Source organism: Schistocerca nitens, chromosome 5, assembly GCF_023898315.1.
Source record: "Schistocerca nitens isolate TAMUIC-IGC-003100 chromosome 5, iqSchNite1.1, whole genome shotgun sequence".
In the NCBI taxonomy this organism is placed as follows: Eukaryota; Metazoa; Arthropoda; class Insecta; order Orthoptera; family Acrididae; genus Schistocerca; species Schistocerca nitens.
Window position 1 is genome coordinate 59,646,485 of NC_064618.1, and position 20,903 is coordinate 59,667,387.

Sequence of the window (20,903 nt, forward strand, 5' to 3'; positions counted from 1 at the left end):
CAGTACATCAATGCAATACAGCTACATCCAAACATATATATACAACTACAGAAATCCGTAATTATTGATACATGTTCAATTACCCGAAAGTTCCTAAATGCAATATAACACATACCGTACAGTTAATAGGAAGTGACGCTTGATCAAGGTCCGCGTCACTTTCCATTCTCAACCAGACTTAACGTCTGAGAAAGTAAAGAAATAATAATGATACCACAAATGCCTGAAGTGATAATTTTGCAACATGAAGTCACCCGAGCAATTAATTCTACGCACAATTGGAAAGCCCCTGGAAATGATAAAATAGCAAATTTCTGGCTAGAGAAGTTCACCTCAACACATTCACATCTAACTAAATTATTTAACAGTTACATTGCAGACCCATACATATTCCCTGATACACTTACACATGGAATAACTTATCTGAAACCTAAAGATCAAGCAGACACAGCAAACCCAGCTAAATATCGCCCCATAACATGCCTACCAACAATCTACAAAATATTAACTTCAGTCATTACACAGAAATTAATGACACATACAACACAGAACAAAATTATAAATGAAGAACAAAAAGGCTGCTGCAAAGGACCACGAGGATGTAAAGAGCAACTGATAATAGATGCAGAGGTGACATATCAAGCTAAAACTAAACAAAGGTCTCTACACTACGCATACATTGATTACCATAAAGCTTTTGATAGTGTACCCCACTCATGGTTACTACAAATATTGGAAATATACAAAGTAGATCCTAAATTGATACAGTTCCTAAACATAGTAATGAAAAACTGGAAAACCACACTTAATATCCAAACAAATTCAGATAATATCACATCACAGCCAATACAGATTAAGCGTGGAATATACCAAGGAGACTCATTAAGTCCTTTCTGGTTCTGCCTTGCTCTGAACCCACTATCCAACATGCTAAATAATACAAATTATGGATACAATATTACTGGAACATACCCACACAAAATCACACATTTGCTATACATGGATGATCTAAAACTACTGGCAGCAACAAATCAACAACTCAACCAATTACTAAAGATAACAGAAGTATTCAGCAATGATATAAGTATGGCGTTTGGAACAGACAAATGTAAGAAAAATAGCATAGTCAAGGGAAAACACACTAAACAAGAAGATTACATATTGGATAACCACAGCGACTGCATAGAAGCGATGGAAAAAACGGATGCCTATAAATATCTAGGATACAGACAAAAAATAGGAATAGATAATACAAATATTAAAGAAGAACTAAAAGAAAAATATAGACAAAGACTAACAAAAATACTGAAAACAGAATTGACAGCAAGAAACAAGACCAAAGCTATAAATACTTATGCCATACCAATATTGACCTACTCATTTGGAGTAGTGAAATGGAGTAACACAGACCTAGAAGCACTCAATACACTTACACGATCACAATGCCATAAATATAGAATACATCACATACATTCAGCAACAGAAAGATTCACATTAAGCAGAAAGGAAGGAGGAAGGGGATTTATCGATATAAAAAACCTACATTATGGACAGGTAGACAATTTAAGAAAATTCTTTATAGAACGAGCAGAAACTAGCAAAATACACAAAGCAATCACTCATATAAATACATCGGCTACACCACTACAATTTCATAACCACCTCTACAACCCGTTAGACCACATAACATCAACAGATACGAAGAAAGTAAATTGGAAAAAGAAAACACTTCATGGCAAGCACCCGTATCATCTAACACAGCCACACATCGATCAAGACGCATCCAACACATGGCTAAGAAAAGGCAATATATACAGTGAGACAGAAGGATTCATGATTGCAATACAGGATCAAACAATAAACACCAGGTATTACAGCAAGCATATTATTAAAGATCCCAATACCACAACAGATATATGCAGACTTTGTAAACAACAAATAGAAACAGTAGATCACATCACAAGCGGATGTACAATACTAGCAAATACAGAATACCCCAGAAGACATGACAATGTCGCAAAAATAATACATCAACAGCTTGCCTTACAACATAAACTTTTAAAACAACAAGTTCCTACATACAAGTATGCACCACAAAATGTACTGGAGAATGATGAATACAAATTATACTGGAACAGAACCATTATAACAGATAAAACAACGCCACATAACAAACCTGACATCATACTCACCAATAAAAACAAGAAATTAACACAACTAATCGAAATATCCATACCCAATACAACAAATATACAAAAGAAAACAGGAGAAAAAATTGAAAAATACATCCAACTGGCTGAGGAAGTCAAAGACATGTGGCATCAGGATAAAGTTGACATCATACCAATTATACTATCAACTACAGGAGTCATACCACACAATATCCACCAGTACATCAATGCAATACAGCTACATCCAAACGTATATATACAACTACAGAAATCAATAATTATTGATACATGTTCAATTACCCGAAAGTTCCTAAATGCAATATAACACATACCATACAGTTAAAAGGAAGTGACGCTTGATCAAGGTCCGCGTCACTTTCCATTCTCAACCAGACTTAACGTCTGAGAAAGTAAAGAAATAATAATAATGACTATGTATATGAAAGTAAACATATTTTTCTTTTATGAATGTCAGTCCTATTGCTAGTTGGGAATTTTCTCGTTATATTCTTGCAGCTTGTGAGTTATTCTCATCAAGCAGAGACATAAGACGATGGAATGGGGTGAAAGAGATATAGAAGAGGTAGATAGGTTAGAGGAAGAGAAATAGAATGGTAAAATTCGAAGCTATGATGGAGAGGAGAAAGAAAAAGATGAGAGGGGCACAACAATGGTGGCTATACCGTCCCTAATATGTAAGTCTTGAGTTCCCTCTTGAATGCTGAGTGGTTTTGGATAAGACGCAGATCACAGGGGAGCGCGTTCCATAGTCGTATGGCTGAGATGGAGAATGACACGGAGAAAGATTTTGTGTTATGTAAAGGTACAGCCAAGATGCTAGACGTATCCGATCTGGTATTGCGGTTGTGGAATGATGAGAGGTGTTTAATGTGAGAAGATAAGTATTGGGGGCACCAGTGGCTAAGAAATCGATGAAGAAAGCACATCGTGTGGAGATCGCGTGCCTTAAGTTCAGTCTAATCTAGTAATAAGTCATGAAATGAACAAATCGAATTCGTCCGTTAGTCGGTATCGTCTTTCTCTGCCATAAGCCAATATAAATAAAATTTCGCTTACCATGTCTCTGAATATGATCAAATTTTGGATATGAAAAATGAGTTCAAGAAGTTACAGAAAGGTACCAATAACGATTAATGTACCAAGTACTAAAAACAGAGGTTTCTACAAAGAATCATAGGCAGGCGCGGGACAAAGCAAAGCTTAAAATCATGAATAATTCCTTGCACTGGAATTGCTAACAGCAGCTGATGTGAATGTATTAGACGTTTATATATTTTAGGCAGTATAATGTTTCCCAAGAGATTATTCTATGTTTATTAGGTATATTTCATTTCAGATCTGTTGTTAAAGATGCAGCTCACTGCAGTAAAGTGCTATACTTTATTCCTGTTACCTTAGTATTCTGTATGAAATGACAATATGAAACTGTTATTAAATGCATGTATACATCTCGGAACATTTTAAGGTCTGACTTGTCTCGAGCAAAATCATTTGAATTACCACTTGAAAATGGCCCAAAGGCCTAAATTACAACAGTGAAGTAAACGATTTCTACAGCCGACGGCGAGTATGATGTCCTTTAAAAAATCTTGTTAAATACATACACGAGGAAAGATAAACTGAGAAATGTTCATAAGAACTTCGAAACAGGTTTTACAGTAGGTCTAGAGGAAAGGGATTTTTGAACATTGTGAAAGACAAAGAACAATACCGATACATACAGGAAATCACAGGAAGAGTTTTCAGTCGTAGCCACAGGAACTCGCTGCCTGTTTCCGGCGGATCTCGCTGTGTCGTAGCGACCGCCCTCCTTTCTCCTGCCGGCAGCCAATTGCTGCCGGAAATTGGCTCTTGCCTCCAACCACGACATCACAGAGGACTGCAGGCCAACATTTTGTGCTTCAGAAGATAACAGAGACCCCATCTAGGGAACAGATATTCATGTCGAGTAAAGTATTTATCCCACTGTTTAGGAATCGCAGCACTTATCAGTTGTGAGGTATATTAATACATTACACCAGGGACGGTCAAGAGATCTGCACGTGTGCAGTGCGCTAACTTACGTGGAGAGCTCTGTTGCCTGGCTACTCGCATCTCCTACCAGCAATGAAGTCACGTAAAGGAACACTGGACTTCTTGCATGCCGTTTGGTTTCCAATTGCATAGCAATGTAGATAACCAAATCAGAAATCATTGTTATTTAATTATTTTTGGGGCGCTGAAGACGTAATAAAATTTATATCTGTTACACTCAGTCGGTGTGCAGATACTCGCAGACTACTCAACAGATTTTTGGTTGTCCGGTTGCTACATAAGCTTGACGCTGTTTCGTAATTAGGAAAGCCTTTCACGCATGTGCATTGACAAACACTGCAACATATTTGCTATCTTATTACAGAGATGTGGGAAACATCCCCAAGAAAACCCACGTGGAATTCCTATACAGTTCTTTCACAAAAATATTTGTCATTGAAACGGGAACCCTGCCGATCGATAGATTCACTCTGCAAATATACAGGGTCACTTTCAACTGAAATGAGAAAAACCGATCTAAGACATTGTCTTCAGAATCCATAGAATTGCAATCCATAATTCTTTCAACATCACAATGAATACTTCAAGATTCACGTTTTCTTTAACGCTGCTGAGCTCAGGATAATGGACGATTTTTTGTCAGAATCTGCCCCTTCCGCGCTGCGATTTTTTTAATGCGTCCCCAGCAAATAAATAATTTGTTTCTCACCTTGTGGCGTCTCACCGTAGGTGGTGTGCAGTCAGTTCCACATAAAGTGCGATGCATTCTGGATGTTGTAATGTTCCAAGGTGAAATTTTTTGTTGTATTTCTCTGTAGTCTTCGTTTATTTCGCCAGTGTGTTCGCATTTGTTTCTACCATTGCAGCACTTTTGTCTTGGACCACTTTCGTATCCATTTTTTGTTTCTTCAATTGTCCTCGATTTTCCACTCACTGAGTCTTTGCTCATCCCGTTGGTGTCCATTCGGAGGTATTCGTTGCCGTTACTTGTTCATGAAGACTGTACAGTTAACATGCGGATGTCGACGGAAGACCGACGCAAAGAAACATCAGTTTACTTACTTTTGTAACATATCTTGACTTTATTCTGACTTTTTTCCTCCATAAGTTAGAACTCCATTAAAGTTCGCACACGTTTTTCCGTCCGACTAATACGTACCCGGATTCTGATTACTATTCATGACCACTGAACTCGCAGATGTCCCATGAGTGGATAAATCAGACACGTGCTAGGCTGCTATTCGTAAATCACGTATATCAATTTGGCCTTGCAGTCTTCGATGATCAAAAACAAAGAGCTATTCTTTTGCAAACCATTAAAGGCAATTCACACACCATTATCCACCTTGAAATGACTATTGGTTTCACATTTAACATTTTAAATCAGTTATATCATGTCATATTGGTTTATTGATGCTACAATAGCATCGGTAATAACTTCAAATGGTAGTTTTCTACAAACACAGCGGTCTGTGGTAGCCACAGATGGCTACCTGAAACGTACTAATTTCTTACGAGGTGAAAATCCACGACTCAGTAGCATTCCCTGACAAGTTCAAAAATTTCTTCAGATATCACATTGACGTAATTAATTTTGGTTTCAGAATCGCGTAATATAATTCACAGAAATAAACACTGATAGTAACTCTAGGTTTTTGGGTAGTTATTGACCAAATCTGGAGGCAAAACGTAGAGTGTTTTCTCGTAATTTTGTACCCAGAAATGTTTTCCTGAGCTTACAAACGCGATTATCACTTTCCGCCGTTATCTCTCCCACCTTTTGGACGTCGACCGAACACTGTGAACGAGCTCCCTCACCCAGTGTGTCATAGTCCTGACAAACACGTCTGCTCAGGCCGATGGCCAGAACAGGGCACAGCTACTGTGGCACCACTCACAACTCCATTCACAACATCCCCCCTAGCAGTACCTTTACCCTACTCTTAAAACTTCATACTTTCTTGCATACCTGGCTGCAGTGGCACTCCTAGAAGAAGTAAACTGCGGAGAAATGGCTTAGCCACAATCTGTAGGTCATACGCTGAAAGGAAAGCCAAGACAACTAAAGTGTGTTTCGCTCCTTTGCATTCCTGCCGCAACGTTATTATGTGTACGTCTCTATGTAAACTTTCCGGTGCTGCTGCAACTCAATAGGCGAGTACCCTCTGCAATCATGGAGCCTTGACACCGCCATAAACCTTCTGTACCTTTCAGATGAAAGTCGGAAAATCGCTGTCAGTTATGTTCATCTGCTGTAGAAATTGAAGGGCATTATTTCCACAGTGAATCTTATACTGTGAAGCTGGAAGAACTGTTGACTCTGAAAATGAACGCATTTGCTGTTTCTCTATGAAATATTGCAGACCTTGCTTGTGTTTCATACTGCCAAGTTTGCTGAAGAATTCCTGTATGATGAAATCACACTGTCGGATTGAGTTCTGTAATTGTTATTGTTTTATTGCCCCTCTAACCGTCACATGTTTTATTGACCGTTGTATATGCTGTGTTAAACTAAGGTGGCTTACAATAACTCAAAACAGCTGTGGCTGCTTATAGTGACATGATCAGATAAGTCACAATTGGATGTAATGAACGCTTATTGATTTCACGTGTTGTGGAGCTAGTTGAAGCACATATTACGAGATACACTGTGCTACTAGGTTCCTCGCATTGGCTTAACGCTGAAGTATTTTTTGATGTTAACATTTGCCTTACTTCAATTTACATTCAACATGTCGAGTAGCTTGTCTGTCATTTGGTATACTCATACAAATTAGGCATTGCTGACTGAAGTTTCCGCCTGAATCATCATTCAATGCATTTCAACTGTCTTTTGATAAATAATTTTCGTAAATGCACTTTGAGACTTTGGATATAGTGAAATAATGAAACTGTGGCCAAGACGTCTCAAAGGTGGATCTGAGCACTATGTGACTTAAGTGCTGAGGTCATCAGTCGCCTAGAACTTAGAACTAATTAAACCTAACTAACCTAAGGACGTCACACACATCCATGCCCGAGGCAGGATTCGAATTTGCGACCGTAGCGGTCACGCGGTTCCAGACTGAAGCGCCTAGAACCGCACGGTCACACTGGCCGGCGTCTCAAAGTGTTTAAGTCACTTTTTATGATTTCCATATTATTATAGGGAGTAAGGCATGCCACAGCAGTGATAATTGATACGGGAGATGTTTACTTCTGAGTCGCACAAAGTGCCTGACAACTCCAGGAACTTGAGCAATCAGGTTTTGGGGACAGGTGTGGTGAACCCAGTGGACCCAAACTGGATACGAGTAACAGCCACCAGTCGATCATTGCAGGAGGCTGATCAGCACCGCCGGTCCGCTGGAACTGTAAGTTCTCTGCATGCTTTAGGAACCATCATGAAACTGGGTGGTTGAATGTTGTCTGTCACAAGGAATGTCTGTATTGGCTCAAGCGTTCATATCGAAAGGAAGGTACAAACGACTTTAACAGTCTCTCTACCTGAAGATACGCTGCCTTCCGACAGGGTTACTGGCTGTTGGGGAAACGTCTGTGCCCACTGCTCATACGGGGATCAATATGGGTAGCAATTACTTCCCAGGCAGGGCGATGGAGGCCTATGGTTCCTACATCAACATAAAACATGTGCAGCATTTCTGACGGTCCCTTGCGCCGTGTCAAAACCCAAAGAAAAACAAAGAGACTTCTGATAATCAGTTGATCTGAGATGTCTTCCAGTAATTGAGAAACCATGTTCACGTTGTATAAAGATCGTTTACATTCTTATCAATAGTTTCCAAGTTACGTTTTATAAATCGTCACCTCTTACATCCATAAAGCATTGGGGACCTAAAGGGCTACTTTACTGCATAAAGAAAATTCATTACGACTCATTTTTCGTCTTTCAAAGCAATCAAGTAAATAAACTGTTCAACACCAGGCAATCTGGAGAATATGCAATTAATAGAGAACAGCAAACAATGTTAAAATTACATAAAACAACCTTTATTCTGATATTCTGTGTAAAGGACTTGCCGGAGTTCAGAGGAGATTCATCCGCCTTAAAGTTCGGCCCTTTGCACCCAAACCTATGCGCTGGGTTAAGTTTCCTATGCTATGGTATCGAGCGAGGTGGCGCAGTGGTTTAAGAAAAATGTAAATCGTAGTCTAGAGCGTTATGGTTGTAGTAAGTCGATAAAGGATGCAGAAGACCCACTACGATTTAATAACGAAATTCGATAGATGCTGAGTAAGCAGAGGCTGATGTACTCTCGGTTCAAATGGGAACGCATAAATGACGACAACCGTCTGTGAAAAGATCTATACGTGAGGCGTACAACTATCGCCGTCACATCTTAGGAAAAGATCTGGCATAGAATCCGAGAAAATTCTGCTCGTATGTAAAATCGCTCAGCGGGTGTAAGTGTACCATTGTGTGTCCCTTGTTGACCAGTCTGGTGTGACAGTTGAACGTGGCAAAACGAAAGCTGAAGTTACAAATTTCTCGTTCAAGAAATCGTTCACACAGGAGAATCGTACAAACACACCGTCAATTGACCATCGGACAAACTCCCGTGTGGACAGCATAGTGATAAGCATACCTGGATTAAAGACACAACTTAAGGATTTGAACGCAAATAAATCATCAGTTTCGGATGGAATCCGAGTTCGATTTTTAAAAGGAGTACTCTCCGGCATTGGCCCCTTACCTAGTTTACGTTTATAGTGAATCTCTCGCCTAACACGAACTCCTAAAGGACTGGGAAAAACGCAGTATATATGAAAGGTAAAAGAACCGACACCCAAAATTACTAACCAGTATTCCTAACTTCTGTTTGCTGTAGAATCCTTAAACATATTCTCAGTTGCAATATAATGAACTTTCTTGAGACTGAGAAGCTTATGAACACGAATCAGCATGCTTTTGGAAAGAACCACTCCTACTAAACTCAGCTTGCCCTTTTCTCACATGATGTACTGATGACTATGGATGAAGGGCAACAGGCAGATTCCATATATCTAGATTTTCGCAATGTATATGACACGTTGCTCCATTGTAGGCTGTTAATGAAGGCACGAGCATATGGAACAAGTTCACAGATAAGTGGCTCGAAGCCTTCTTAAACAATAGTACACAGTATGTTGTCCCTGTTAATGCGGATGAGTAGGAAGATCAAACCTGTAATGTTCGGTTAAAGTATTACCAGTGTTCTGCTTGACACTGTCAAGACGTTTAAATATTGGTCATATCGTTGCAAAGCGGCTTGAGGTAGAACGAACATATGAGGACTGTGGTCAGTCAGGCAGTCAGACAGTCAGACAGGACTAGCCGACCTGTGGTCAGTCAGGCAGCAGTAAACGACCGAGACAGACGCAGCAACAGGGAGGTAAACTGTTTTTGTCATTTACGAGTTCCTAACCAGGAGTGAATTTTATAAAATCATCTGTGTGCTTTAATAGCTCAGTTTCTGCGTACAAATTTAATATCTAATAGCCAAAGCTGTCGTGTTTTCGTTTGCGTCGGAAAGTAAACCGATTTTGTGACATATTGCAAATTCCTAAACAGGGACAAATTATTTAGTATCACTTGAGTGCTTCTGTAGATAGGTTTTGTGAATATCTGCGTATCACTAGATACAGTTCTGGCCTTTTCGTCAGGGTCTACAGCAGAGTTGCGCAGCACGTGACGATAGTCCGTTTATCTGCATATTTTATATTTCAACGACCTGTAGTATGGACAGAGACTGCGACTGTTGTGCGCGGATGCGAGCCGAGTTGGTGACATTTCGCTCTCAGCTTCAGGCTGTGATGGCTTCGTTTACACAGCTTAAGGCTGTAGTGGATGGGCATCACTGTAGTGGGCCGGCTGTGGGGATCCAACGGACGTCCAGCACGTCAGAGTCCTCTGATCGGTCCTCACTGGTGGCCAACCAAGTTACTGCTCGCACTGAGGCTGACCCCTCACCTGTGGTCAAGTGGGAGGTCGCCCCGGGGCGAAGCAGATTTCCCAGGCGGCCGCACTAAGGCCACCCGGTTTGTCTAACAAACAGGTTTCAGGTATTATCTGACACTGTCGCTGAGCCAGATGCTGTCACCTGTACTGTTTCAGAGGAAACCACTCAGCTGTCAAGATCCGGGAAATCGCAGAGGATGGGAATATTGGTAGTTGGGAGCTCCAACGTTATTCGCGTTATGGGCCCCTTAGGGGCTTGGCCGTCAAGAAGGGTAAGAAATCCAATGTTCACTCCGTGTGCATAGCGGGGGGAGTCATTCCAGATGTGGAAAGGGTCCTCCCAGATGCCATGAAGAGCACAGGGTGCACCCAACTGCAGGTGGTGGCTCACGTCGGAACCAATGATGTGTGTCACTTTGGATCAGAAGAGATTCAGAAATGGTAAATGCCGCCAGTCTTGCTTGCAAGATGAAAGCAGAGCTGACCGTTTGCAGCATTTTCTACAGGACCGACTGCGGACCTCAGGTACAGAGCCGTGTGGAGGGTCTCAATCAGAGGCTCGGACGGTTCTGCGACCGTATAGGCTGCAGATACCTCGACTTGCGCCAAAGAGTGGTTGGGTTACGGGTTCTGCTAAATAGATCAGGTGTCCACTATACACAGGAGGCGACTAAACGAGTAGCAGGGGCTGTGTGGCGTGGACTGTACGGTTTTTTAGGTTAGAGGGTCTCGGGAAAGCACAAGAAGGGCTTCAGTCACAAAGGGTGCAGGCTGAACACAGGAAAAACGTAGATACAGGAACCATTGGTATAACTGTTGTAAATTGTCGCATCTTTGTTGGGAAAGTACCAGAGCGGCAAGCGCTAATAGAAAGCACTGATACTCAAATATTTATAGGCACTGCAAGCTGGCTAAAGCCGGAGATAAGCTGAGCCCAAATTTTCGCGAAGAACCTGACGGTGTTCCGAAAGGATAGGCTAAACACGGTTGGCGGTGGCGCGTTTATTGCTGCCAGAAGTAGTTTAACGAGTCACGAAATTAAAATAGACACTTCCTGTGAGTTAGTATGGGCAGAGGTCATTGTTGGCAACCGGAATAGAATAATAATTGGATCCTTTTAGAGACCTACTAATTCAGATGATACAGTTGCTAAAAAGTTCAAAGAAAACTTGAGTCTAATTTCAAACACCTACCCTACTCATACGCGAATAGTTGGTGGTGACTTTAATTTACTCTCGATTTGCTGGCGAAAATACTTGTTTAATACCGGAGGCACGCATAAAATATCATCCGAAATTGTGCTAAACGTATTCTCTGAAAATTATTGCGAGCATTTACTCCATGGGCCCACGCGAATAATAAACGTTTGTGAAAACGCACTTGACCTCTTAGCAACAAATAATTCTGAGTTAATAACGAGCATAAAAACCGATTCAGGGATTAGTAAACACAGGGTTGTCGTAGCGAGATTTAATACTGTAAACCCCAAATCCTCGAAAAATATACCTATTCAAAAAAGCAGATAAAAATTCACTTGACGCCTTCCTGAGAGACAATCTCCACTCATTCCAAATTAATAATATAAGTGCAGACCAGATGTAGTTTACATTCAGAGAAATAGTATCGGAAGCAATTGAGAGAATTATACCAAATAAATTAACAAAAGGTGGAGCTGATCTTTCTTGGTACGCAAAACGGGTTATAGCACTGTTGCAGAAACTACGAAATAAAAATGCCAAATTTAAACAGGCGCAAAATCCCCAAGATTGGCGATCTTTTACAGAAGCTAGAAATTTAGCGCGAACTTCAATGCGAGATGCCTGTAACAGTTTCCACAACGAAGCTTTGTCTCGAAACCTGGCAGAAATTCCAAAGAGATTCTGGTCGTATGTGAAGTATGTTAGCGGCAAGAAACAATCAATGCCTTCTCAACATGATAGCAATGGAGATACTATCGAAGACAGTGCTGCCAAGGTAGAGTTACTAAACACAGCCTTCCGAAATGCCTTCACAAAAGAAGACGAAGTAAATATTCCAGAATTCGAATCGAGAACAGCTGCCAACTTGAGTAACTTAGAAGTAAATATCCTCGTAGTAGCGAAGCAACTTAATAAAAGAAGGCTTCTGGTCCAGACTGTATACCAACTCGGTTCGTTTCGGAGTATGCTGATGCATTAGCTCCATACTTAACAATCACTTACAACCGTTCGCTCGAAGAAAGATCCGTACCCAAAGACTGGAAAGTTGCACAGGTCACACCAATATTCAAAAAAGGTAGTAGGAGTAATCCACTAAATTACAGTCCCATATCGTTAACGTCGATATGCAGCAGGATTTTAGAACATATATTGTGTTCGAACTTTATGAATTAACTCAAAGAAAACTGTCAATTGACACACAGTCAGCAAGGGTTTAGAAAATATCGTTCCTGTGAAACACAACTAGCTTTTTATTCACATGAAGTGTTGAGTGCTACTGACGAGGGATTTCAGATCGATTCCATATTTCTGGATTTCCGGAAGGCTTTTGACGTTGTACCAAACAAGCGGCTCGTAGTAAAATTGCGTGCTTATGGAATACCGTCCCAGTTATGTGACTGTATTTGTGATTTCCTGTCAGAGAAGTCACAGTTCGTAGTAATTGACGGGAAGTCGTTGAGTAAAACAAAAAATGATTTATGGCGTTCCCCAAGGTAGTGTTATAGGCTCTTTGCTGTTCCTTATCTATATAAACGAATATGGAGACAATCTGAGCAGCCGTCTTCGGTTGTTTGCAGATGCCGCTGTCGTTTATCGACTAATAAAGTCATCAGAATACCAAAAGAAACTGCAAAACGATTTAGAAGAGATATCTGAATGGAGCGAAAAGTGGCAGTTGACCCTAAATAAGGAAAGGTGTGAGGTCATCCACATGAGTGCTAAAAGGAACTCGTTAAACTTCGGTTACACGATAAGTTAGTCTAATCTAAAAGCCGTAAATTCAAGTAAATACCTAAGTATTACAATTACTAACAACTTAAATTGGAAGGAACACATAGAAAATGTTGTGGGGAAGGCTAACCAAAGACTGCGTTTTATTGGTAGGACACTTAGAAAATGTAACAGAACTACTAAAGAGACTGCCTTTACTACGCTTGTCCGTCCTCTTTTAGAATACTGCTGCGCGGTGTGGGATCCTTACCAGATAGGACTGACGGAGTATATCGAAAAAGTTCAAAGAAAGGCAGCACGTTTTGGATAATCGCGAAATAAGTGGGAGAGTGTCACAGAAATGAGACTGGATTTGGGCTGTACATCATTAAAAGAAAGGCGTTTCTGGTTGCGACGGAATCTTCTCACGAAATTCCAATCACCAACTTTGTCCTCCGAATGAGAAAACATTTTGTTGACATCGACTTACATAGGGAGGAACGATCATCAAGATAGAATAAGGGAAATCAGAGCTCGTACGGAAAGATATAGGTGTTCATTCTTTCCGCGCGCTATACGAGATTGGAATAACAGAGAATTGTGAAGGTGGTTCGATGAACCCTCTGGCAGGCACTTAAATGTGATTTGCAGAGTATCCATGTAGATGTAGATATAGATGTAGATGGTAGGGAAGGCGAATGGTCGACCTCGGTTTATTGGGAGTGTTTTAGTAAAGAGTGGTTCACCCGTAAAGGAAACCGCGTATAGGACGCTGGTGCCACCTATTCTTGAGTATTGCTCGAAAGTTTGGGATCCGTATTATGTCACATTGAAGGAAGATATCGAAGCAATTCAGAGGCGGGCTGCTAACCTGTTACCGGTAGGTTCGAACAACACGTAAGTGTTACGCAGATGCTTCAGGAACTCAAATGGAAATCCTTCGAGGAAGGCGACCTTCTTTTAGAGAAACACTATTGAGTAAATTAAGAGAAGCAGCATTTGAAGCTGACTGCAGAACGATTCTAAAGCGGCCAACATACACTTCGCGTGAGGGCCACGAAGATAGAATATGAGAAATTAAGGTTCATTTTGAGCCATACACACAATCGTTTTTCCCTCGCTCTGTTTGCGAGTGGAACAGGAAATGAAATGACTAGTAGTGGTACAGGATCTCTTCCGTCACGCACCGTACAATGGCTTACGGAGTACCTATGTAGATGCAGATGTAGTGGTTAGCACAGTGGACTCGCTTCGGGGGGGATGGCGGTTCAGACCCGCGACCGGCCATCCTGGTTAAAGTTCGCCATGATTTCCCTAAATCAATTAAGGCAAATGCCGGGGTGGTTCCCTTGAAAGGTCATGGCCGCTTTCCTTCTCCATCGTTCCCTAATTCGAGCTTCTGCTCCGTGTCTAATGATCTCGTTGTCGACTGGGCATTAGACGCTACTCTGCTACTCATACGCTATAGTGTGAGAATGACAGTATACGTTTGCAAGATCCTTTTCGGATACCCATGATTGAAGCACTCAATGCGCTGCTCCTTACAAGTTTGTCAGTTACTGCCAAATTCACTCAGTTCGATAATGTCCTGTCCTCAAGCAAAAGAACCTCCAGGACATAACTGTTACGCAATGAATGTCGTATTCGCAGTAGAAGCAGGCATTTAAGGCGACGCAGGCGCCTACCTCTTCGAAGACATTTGCCTCGGCAGTGAAGTAGCCTGTATCCAACACCATCACAGCTGACAATAAAGGCTGAAAAAGCACCTCCGTAAAACCGTAAATTTAGTTGTATTTTCGTGACACAAACTAACCCAACAAATATGCGCACATATTGGTAATGTAACGTACTTTTTGAGCATAGTAATTCGCTCTCAGTATAGGCAACCAAGATAAGCTAGAGAAATCTTCTGTTGAAACCTACCATCGTTCCCAAAACCATCCTGGGCTGTACTCCAAAAATGTGTGGCACCAGACTAGTAGACCATTTGATCATGGTCCATGTCATAGATCACATGACGACCACCTTTATTAAGGATGCCTAATGAAACCAGCAAGTGATTCAATAATCCCATCCACAGCGCCATCACTGCTACCAACCATTGATGCTGACTGCTAACTTGGATTAACAGAGATGGGAGTAGAAAAGTAAAATCTAACTGCTAAGGTATTTAGAGGGACATCAGTGAGTTCAGGGCACATGTGGAGCTACGAGAAAGCGCATTTTAAATCTCTCATGTTGCAGCATCCACAATAAGACGACATAGTGGTAATTTTCGTCAACAATAGATTCCACTCAGCGCCTCAGCTCATCACCAGTATCCCATAATCAATTGCCATATCACTTCGTGTGCACCAGAATTAGTCCTAGGCAATATGTTGCCTGTGCCCTAAACTAAGTCCTAGTCACTCTGTTAGTGAAATTATTATGTCGTCTTCCTAAGAAATCCTACTACGTAGGGAATTTACTGCACAGAACGTGCTGTGGAGCTCACCAACCACCTGGGGATATTTTCTTTGTCTCACGTCAGCAAATAAATATTTGCTGAAGGGCGCACAAACGAACTTACGAGAGCTGCAACAGGATCGCTACCTCACTTCACAGCACAGTGTTGTTAAAAGACACTTGACTAGTGACTTACACGCTAGTATCCACTTCCTGATGTGGTTTCACCATCAGAGTAGAATGTCGTCACAATGCTATTCACTGAGGCCAACTGAATTCTATATCGCATGATAGATGGGGGTGGCTAGTTCGAGAGCGTCGTGGAAAGGGGGAATCAGATCCATCAACATTGCACCTCTCGTCATATTCCAGATACTGAAATATCCAGAGAATGTACCATGGTGGAAAAACGAATGTTGTTTCCTAGTCACTGCAGTCAAGCACGTTTACGTAAATTAAGAAATACCTTTTAGGTAGTGAGGTCGTAACCCCACCTGACTAGTAGTGAATGAAGAAGAGATCATGACAAAATCAAGACCACGAAACATGTCATTAAGATTTGAAATGTATAGGATTACTGGGGGAGGTCGGAGGTGTCCAGTCGCTGTTCTAATTTTGAGTAGAATTATCAGTACCACCTCTCAGGATACAGCTGTTCCGGCCCCATTGAGTGACTCATAAGGGGGCGGTTGGGACTTAAGTTCTTCTATCATGACGCATACAACAGCAGATTATCAAAGTGGAAAGGCTGATTCTCCATTGTCTGCGGCTCATGATATGGTCACGACTACACGCATTACAACATTATACGACACGGCTAACAGGGCAGTTTTCTGGAAGGTAGAAGGGAATTAAGCTGCCTGACAAAAATGTGGAGCACCAGCACGATATGAATATCAATGTAACTTCGTACATGTGCACACAACCGGCGGATATGTAAAAGCGTAGTTCGAGTTCTGGGTGACAGGCGTAACGGTCACCACACGCCTTAGTGTTGCTCGAGTGAAGTGTTGTTCACAATTCCCTCAAGGTATATGAGGAACGTGAACACGGTCATATATTGACTGATCACTGTGAATGATTCGGAGATACCACTTACTCGTGTAGACGACCTCACAGACATTCCTAAGGAAATCATAGAAGGTCTCTATTTGGCCATCTGGTCAAATTGTGCAATATGCAGATATGTGGGGATAACAGAATGTGACACTACCCGATGCTGGGCTGTTTGGGAGCGTGAAGGCAGCCACAAGAAGAGAAATCTGCCGCGTTGTGAACCATGCAAGTCGTAACCCTTGCACATCTTTGCCCGCCGTCCGAGAACTCACCGAAAGAAGACTGTAGCAGCTACAATACCGTCCCATACGTAGGCTGTCATTACTTCCACAACAGAGACGACTGAGTCTGGAGTGATGGTATGACGAGGATGCGAGGACTTCCGATGTATAGCGTTGCATTCTGTTCGACGATTAATCCCACACCTGCACTACCATGGATAACCATCGTATGCGAAATTATTGGAAACCTCGGGAGAAGCCCCATTCAGTCAACGTTCAGAAGAGACACAGTGTCAGGATGTGCGTGGCCGTAGTGTATAACTTTCGGTCATTGTTCCATGGACGCAATAACGATATATCACGCACGTTCTGCTAAAACGGGAATATTTTCAGCGTCTTCGTTGATCATGGGACTCACACTTGTCTATGTGCACCTGAATGCACAGTAAATTTCTAACTTGTTGCCCATTTTAATTTTTTTCATTTATTTCAACCGTTAATGTGAATAAACGTGAAAGAATATGTTGAATGAATATGTTATATTATTATGTGCATGTAATCACATGTAAATTCTGTATATTCTGATGGTTCTGCTCCAGTAGGGAACGTTCAAGTTATCAACAAATTTATAAGTACAGAAACAGTAAGTGATTAGTCAGTCTTCGTCGCTAACATGATGTACAGGTTGTCCGGCAAAGGAGTCCCTCATTTTAGAATCAAATATCTGGTAAACTAAGATCGGAAGACGAGTCCAACAAGCCTCATGTTTATTGTGAAAGTTGTAAAATTGTTATACGGAAGTATCGAAATACTTTGACAAGTTGGTAACAGATGGCGCTGTACGCTGCGTATCTGGTACAGTATCGGCGTGAACAATTAGACTCGTCCTCTGCAAGCAGTATTTGCGACCACGTCACGATCTTTTCGAAATGTTCGCCATTCGCAGGACGGAGGTGGTGCAGACGAACCATGACTTTTCGCATCATATACTGTAGTGTCTCAACGCAAATGGATTCAGATGTCATACAGACCACCGATTCAAGCTCGTCCAGCGTGGTGGGATGGTTGAGGCAGACAGTGTCTTTAAATCACACTAAGGAAAGCAGTCACAAGGAGTTAGATGGGGCGAATATGGACGCCAGCCCATCCATGCACCAATAAACTTGCGATAATCCATCGCAATGGCTCAGTTTACGAAATACTCATCAAGAAATCGAAACACCATTTCGGTACGATGTGGTCTGGCCCAGTCTTGCATCAAGCTTTCGGTACCTTGGTCCTTCAACACTAGCCGTGTGGCAAAAAACTGTTCCAAAATCGCTGTGTGATGTTCACTAGTGATCGTTTCTCGCATGAAACAAATGGCTAATAATGCCTCTGCGGCATACCATAGCCCAAACAAGAACTTTGGGCAATTATTGAGATTTCGTTTCACACAAATGAGGATATTCCGAACCCCAAAATCGCTAGTTTTGTTTATTCAGTAGTCCATTCACGTGCAAGTGTGTTCATCTGCGAACCAGATGTAGCCAACATCAAAATCTCCATTATCAATAACATTGAGGATCTCATTCGCCAAGTGAGCCCTCTGTTATGGTGGCATTGAACTTTGGATGCAAACATTTGTAAACTCTCAGTATTTTCTGCTTGGAGAAACCCTTCAGATCAATCTTTGCTGCCGTTCTTCGGACGTATTTCCTTGGATTTGGGTGAATAGTTCCAGAAATCGCGCTGACATTTTCAGGAGTAACTACAGTTTGCCTGAGTCCAACAATTCCCTCTAGATAGTCACCGACGATGCCGTTGGAATTTGGCGAAGAGCTTGTGAATAGTTTTCGCAACGGATCTTTTGGTAACTTTGAATCGTCTTTGAAAACTGCGCCTTTTTACCATAGATCTGCTTTCTGACATATGGTATTCCATTACCGTAAAAGCACGTTGTTGAATAGAATACATGATGTGAACCTCTTCCTTCAGTACCGTAACCTTCTTTCACATCTCATCGATGGAAATGATCGCTTTGAGCTGCTGCCCACTACTTATAGGCACTATCTAGAGCAGTTACTGGAAGCAGATTTTCAAAGCATTTCACATCTTCTGTATAAAGTTCTTACGTCTTTTACAGTAAGCATAGCGCTAGCTGCATTCGTCTATTGATCTTAGTTTTCGAGGTAGCTAATTTTGAAATCAGGGACTCTTTCGCTGGAAAACCTGTAAAAGTATTTAGAAGAAAACCGCAGTATTAACGTGAGGAGATGTTAAGAATTCATAGTTTTATAGAATTAGATTGCTTCGCCATTACTTCAATAGCATACCAAACTTTCGAGAGGAAAACCAATTCTGATCCTCAGCTCAAAAGAGGATATTGTAAGAGGTGAAGATTTTGTAGAAGCAAAAAGAACACGAACCAAGAATTACAAGAGCAAAGATTTTCTAAGATTCGGCGTTGAAGTCCTCGGAAGTGTCATACAGCAGCATAAACTTAGATGCATTTTCATCTAGATAACGCCAACGTAACATTATTTCTCCTGGCAGTATACGGAGCTATTTTCCGTGGCTTTTTGGACAGAGGAGAGACAGTTTTGACCGCTTCATGGACTGTGTCATGGGTGGAGACTGACTACTATTGTTTCATGTATTGGTCTTTGATCTATCTTAAGAAGTACGTATATACTGCTTAAGGTCTATAGGAAAAGATACGGGGTAAAGGATGAAAATAAAAGTGACCAACTTGGCGTAATCCAGTTTCAGACCGATTCAGAATCAGTTTCAAAATTTTACAGTATGCATTACGCCAAGAGACAACGCACTAGAGTGGCAGTGTAAATTTTGTTTCGCATTTTCTTAATTTTCCTATGTAAATATAGCCATTGCCATCCTGTCCGAAGCTCGTCAAAACGGTTGCAGCATGCTGATATCAGAGTACCCAAATCAGCCATCACGACCAAGAAGGTAAAAACAGAAGGGAGCTGTCATAACGTCAGAAACTTGAACCCGACGTCCGATATCTTCCACAGGCCAAAACATTAGTTCACCACATTCCCATGGTTCACCGATGTGATACTTCCCCGTGATGTCACTCTGACGTGCCTGCGTCCAGTTTCGACCGTTGGGGACATCTATAGACTTTTGTGGCCGTTTCCCAAATGGCATCTGGTGCTTTGATTCCGTGCAGACGTACTTGTTTCATCAAAAACGAAAGCTTGTGTCGTTTATGTGTGAACTAAAAATTTAAAGGAATCACATTTCATTCATAAGTGGGGTCGTTCGAGCAATATTTGCTTTTGTATACATAAATTATGACTGCGCTGTTTATTTTTATTCTTTCCTGTGTTTTCGACTGTCTTCCAAATCGCAAACGCTCCGACATACGAGCCACACTGTATCAACGGCCACTTTCTCGCACGAAACACTGCAACATGGCAGCACTGATTGTTGGTGCAGCATCTCATGACGTAAGTTCCTCCCATCGATAAGTATTCATTGTCCGCATTTCCCTCGCCACCCCACTCCCTTTTTCAAGAAACATTCTGGCTATTGTAGCGGGAGACAACGATCATGTGTATGTGAGTTTCGTCGGTACAGTTGTATCTGTGTGTGTGTGTGTGTGTGTGTGTGTGTGTGTTGTTGTGTGCTTTGTTTCCTCGTTGATGAAGACTTTGGCCACAAATTAATGTGAAAACGTTTCGTCATGCCCACCTGCTGCTCGGTGTGTGAGCGGCAACCTATTCGCTTGAGTACAGTTATTCACTCATGACGTGTGTTGTAAATAATCCACTGTACTTATGTACATGACGACAATACCACGAGATAAAACTTCATTCATTACTCCACAATAAGATATTCTGAAACACAAACAGGGATCTGGTAACCAAAATTTTAGAACACTTATCTAATGATATAAAATGTATTAGAGACATCGAAATAAAATTTGGAACTAAACTGAAAACGTTTCTCTTTGACAGCTCATTCTACTGTGCAGATGGATATTATTGTAGTGAGTGAATTGTGATGAGTAGGAATTACTGACTAACAAAAGCCTGTCTTTAAAAAAAAACACGAAAACTATTAAATGATCAACATGGAGGCATGTTTCCAAAAGAGTTGC